This window comes from Thunnus maccoyii, chromosome 19 (genome assembly GCF_910596095.1).
Source record: "Thunnus maccoyii chromosome 19, fThuMac1.1, whole genome shotgun sequence".
NCBI classification, from domain to species: domain Eukaryota; kingdom Metazoa; phylum Chordata; class Actinopteri; order Scombriformes; family Scombridae; genus Thunnus; species Thunnus maccoyii.
Genome location: NC_056551.1, coordinates 22,057,800 through 22,062,898, shown reverse-complemented (window position 1 = coordinate 22,062,898; position 5,099 = coordinate 22,057,800).

The window sequence follows — 5,099 nt, the reverse complement described above, 5'->3', positions numbered from 1 at the left end:
CTCAGTCCCACCCTTTCTAAAACAAATAAACTCTATTTTAGGGGTTTCTGTCTCCTCCGTTCATGTCATCTAAATTGTGTTTGTGTCACGTACAGTCTTCGGCTTTGAAGCAGCATGATGTGTCTGGGTTCCAGCTGAGGAGGATTAAGATGGATCCCGATTCTTCTTTCCAGAGATAAGGGTCTTCAGCTCTCAGACTCTGATAAGCGAAAGAATGGTGGCACCATCTCTGTCGTGTTTTCTCCTTCCCGGTTCTTTCCTGTTGTATCTGTATGTCATCACAAACAACTAAAGAAACATATCATTTGAGTTTTGTTATGCATCACCCTCAAGTATGAAAGGAATAATTAGACATTCTGGGAAGTGGGAAGTATATATACCGTACACTTTCTTGCTAGAAATTACATTTGTATATACTGCATAGACATCAAAGGGAGGTTGTTGGATGAGGGCATACAAAGTGCAAGATTTTAACACTGGAAACTGAGGCTTGCATCTTGAGTCCTGTGTGTGGCATACAAGGTATATAAAGATGGACGTAGCGAGGTGTGATATCACCTCGTTGGTGTGCATTGGAGCTGCTTTGAAGCCCAGAGTTGCTACGACACCATCTTTTCTGTTTGGAGCCAGGACCTTCCATATAAGACTAGCTTACTGGGAACACTGAGTGGTGCACACTACCGCTAACGTTTGCTATTTCAGCTAAATTGTGCTAACAGGGCAGGTATCATTATCAAGGAATATTGAACTTACTGAAATATTGCTATAATAATCCAACTCCGAGTCCAAGAGTCAGGGAAGGCAGCAGGCAAACAAACTGTCAATCAAAGCTGTCAATCAACATCCACATGGCAGACATCAAAGCTACTATAAGTCTTCAAATATTATTGACAGAGCAATAATTTCCAAAATGACACACTTATTAGAGGGCCTGGATTTAGCAATTGAGACCATAAGGCCTTTTTGAAAAATTACTGACTTAGAATTTCTAGAGAGAAGTTGACTTTTTTAATGGGAGTCAATTGAAGGTCAGTGACTTTGCACTTTATGGTACTTCCGTACTTCAAACCATGCTAGATGCCGCTTGGTGTGTGGTTAAGATTAGGCAACAAAAGCACTTTTGTAGGTCGCTGTTTTGATTAAATGTCAATACAGTAAGCACTTTGTGTCTTTTGCTTCAAGTCGCTGTTGATGTTTTTTGTATTAAACCAACACCATAATGTCTCCCAAACCTTAACCAAGTGTTGCGAGTGCATTTAAAACATTTAAACATTTATTGTTAGTGACCATTTTACTGATATGTTCAGTATCAACATTTTGTAACTAGCCAGATACGTTATTTAGCAATTCCTCATTATGTTGATTTTTTTTAAAAATCCCTGCACACCTGAACGTGATTTAATAAATATTCCATCGGTGAGACAGTGTGTGAGTTCTTCTCATTGTTCTCATTATGTTTCCCTCAAAACTCACTGTTTCAATAGTTGTATAAAAACCTCATTTCCAGGAGACATGGCTGCTTTTGCCCAGAGGAAGATAAAATACCAGTCTCATTTCTGTATGGTATGGGTATCATCAGCAGGCGGTTAGCTTAGCTCAGCACAAAGACGGGAAACAGCTACCCCGGCTCTGTCCAAAGGTTACAAAATCCACATAACAGCTCACTAATTAACACATTTAGTGGTTTCAGTCTTATCATCTACCTCGAGGCGAAAAAGCTAATGAGTGTATTTCCTAAAATGTCAAACTGTTAAGTTGAGTTTAAGTTTGTTGCATTTAAAAGTCTTCCCAAAGCAGTCAAGAGGCAGGCAGTCAAGGTCAGTCACGTATTTGTTGCTCCCCAGCGTTCGATTAATTACAGCACTTTTCTGCTAAATGTCCTCATCTGATTGAAAATCACTTCAGGTGATGTTCAAGCACTAAATTACCTTGTGGCTGAAAAGCAACCCAATCAGCAGGGTATCTTTCCTGCGATAGCAACACATTTTAAGGACGGGGGTCAGCGGGATTATACAGGCAGGAGGTTAAAGTAATGACACAAGCGAGAGACAAAAGGCTCAGGCTAAAATGAAAGGAGGAAGAAGAGAGGAGCCATTGTGCATCTAAGCAGACCTCCGCAGACTTAATTACCCCTCATCCATTTTCATTCAGCTCCTGCATGATGACGCTGGAGGAAGGAGGTATGCTGCTGAGGATAAACACAGGACTAATGAAGATGTGTTAATCATGGACAAAATGGATCAGGAAAAAAAAAACAATGAAAAAACAGTGAGAGATAAAACAGAAATGTGGCCTACTGGAGACAAAAAGTCTCAGTAAACACATCTGCAGTCCAACATCTCTCTGTATTGTTCTGCAGGGTAAAGGAAGCTCCAATAAGTGAGGGGTTTGGAAATCTAGTGTGATCTCAGCCTTGTCTTCAGCAGTCCAGCAGACGCATTTTTGTCCTCATGTTACATCCTCAGTCTGCCTTGTGGCCCAGATAAACAGGGTCAGCTGTACGGCTTTTGAAAGGACAGTAAACTTTCTTACAAGTAGGTAAAACATTCAAATACATTTATAACAACCAAACAGTTTAATATTGCTATTATATTACATACTTATATGTACAGAACTTAAGGAAGAAAAGGTGCCGCTGTTATGAGATAGGAGGTCATGTAAACAACTGACCAAAAATTTCAGCTCTGAAAGTTTTGAAAGATCTTTAGTTAAATTTCAAGACATCTGACAGCGACACACTGGCCCCTGACACAGTCCCCTTGCCTGAGGCGGATTGGTCTTCAGCTGCCTGCTTGAAAGCTGATGTAACTCAGAGGTCAGAGCGAGCACAACCCAGAAGACGGCTCTCTCATTTTGAAAACATCCCTGACATGATCGCTCTGTGTGTGTGTGTCTGTGTGTGTGTGTGTGTGTCTGGAATGGTTTAAACCAGATCCACCCTGGTATGAATATATTTTTTGTGTTGCTGTGAAAACACAGAAGCTCACCAGGCGTTTCCAGCTTTTTATCCACCTACCTGCACCTCCACGCAGCTGATGAAATCCTCTAAAATCCTCAGAGAAAGGGTTGGATTTTGGATCTGTATGATCTTGTTTGTAGCTCAAGACAGTTTATTTATCCAAAACATAATGTTGTCATCAGTAGGTCTGCACAATCACCACAAGTAGCCAAGTAACTAACTATGGATTCATCAGCTTTTAACCTTAACTTGATAGTGCAGTATTTAATGAATGCTATGTATTAATATAATTATGTGTGTATTAATCCGCCACTAAAACTAGTTCCCGGCAAATGCATTATTTACTCTTGTTTAAGTAACTTTTGTGAAAAAATTACAGTTCCCAGCTTTTTTAGGAAATTACTGAGCCCTTTTTTAACGTGAAAGCATGTGTTTGTTTTTAAAGATTTACATTCTCAGTAGGAACTGTGGCTGAATGCAACAGGGAGGATGGGGAGGTCATAAAGTATTGAGAGACAGACTAACACATTGTTGGTTTTGGTCTTCTCGTGGGATTTGTTGACAATAAGAAAAACATAGCTCCAGTCTTATCCTTTAATACAGTTTTGTGTTAAGTTTTGAAAACATTTATAATTGTGTGGGGATATCACCTCAAAACAATAGAGTAGTTTCATATTTTGTAATTCAAAATAATGCTTGGGTTACCATTTCTATCAAGACATGTTAAACAGCCCTTACTAGACTTCTGTTGTCACTGACTCAGTGTAGTGTAAGAATATGTGCGACTAGTATACATTTTAAAATATTATTGGATAACATCTCTCTCTGTGTATGTGTGTGCGTGTACGCATGGCTGACTGACTCGTGGCTAATGCCTGTGTTGCCAGGCGACAGTGACTTGTAGGTACATTGTTTTTATCACACTTGGCCACACATACAGACTGCCCACACAAAATACTAGACTCTAGTCTCTTTAGCCAAGCTCTGCATAAGCTAACGGCACCCAAAGGATTCACAGTGTTGAAGGGTTGAGCCATCAGCGCTATGTTCTGGGGGAGCAGGGGATAAAACCTACTTCCTGGCGGACAGGAAATTCAACTTCCTGTCTTGATTAATGGGGGGATTGTTGGATCACACAGGGGCACTGAGGGGCCTCCCGCACACAGAGCTCCCACATTTCACCTTAAATGTCGACCCTTTTTTTCTCCCTGCTGGTTCTCAGTCAGGGAGGGCTTGAGAAAAAATAATCTTGTGAAAGAGTTATCTTGAAATAATGAGATAAGATTTTTAACAGCGTATTACAACATCTCAGCACATAGTGTGACAGTCAACAGATTGCTTGTTTATTTCCCAGGCTCCCCCTTCCCCCGGTGCATGGGTGTATTTTGTTTGTGAACGCATGAGGGTCAAGATCCAGTAAAACTGGTGTTTCTCAACCTCATGTCACCGAGCAGGAGTCGTGTCAGGGTGAAGAATGTAAACAGTGAGCAGAACCGGACTCCTCAGAGCTGGAGGAATGCAGCAGCGAATGGCAGCGCGCTCTGCAGTCACTCACTAATGGGATGTTCGACTTGTTAGAAACAAGGGAACATCAAACGCAGGAGGGCTCCACAACTGGCTTTGCGACGCATTTCACTGATGAAAAGTGTGAGGGGGCGTAGGAAGTGAGAGGGGAGGCAGGCCAGGGAGGGAGGGAGGGAGGGAGGGAGGGAGGAGAGAGAGAGGTGCTTTTTAAGATTTCATGTTCTTCTCCAGCCCCCACACTTTGCAGATAAAGGTTGCCGTTGCCAAGGTGACTTGACAGAGAAAGGGAAAGTATCTGGCTGTGTTTTGCCTGTTCTTGTGCAGGGAGCTTAGAAGCCAGAGGCATAGATAAGATGATTTCAGTCCCTCCTCCACAGAACAAAAGCTGTACGCATGATATACTGCCTTAAATACCTCAGGACACTTTGGCTGCTGTATTCACTCCAAAGCTGCCTAAATATGTGAAACATGCTGTAATGAGAAAGCACTCTACGCTGTGCTGAAGCCACTTTCCCCTTCTAAATTTGCACTAGCACATTAATGCATGTAGACAGACAAATTATCTCCACAACTGGATTAAGCAGTGATGCGAAAACTTAAGACAAAGAGACGATGC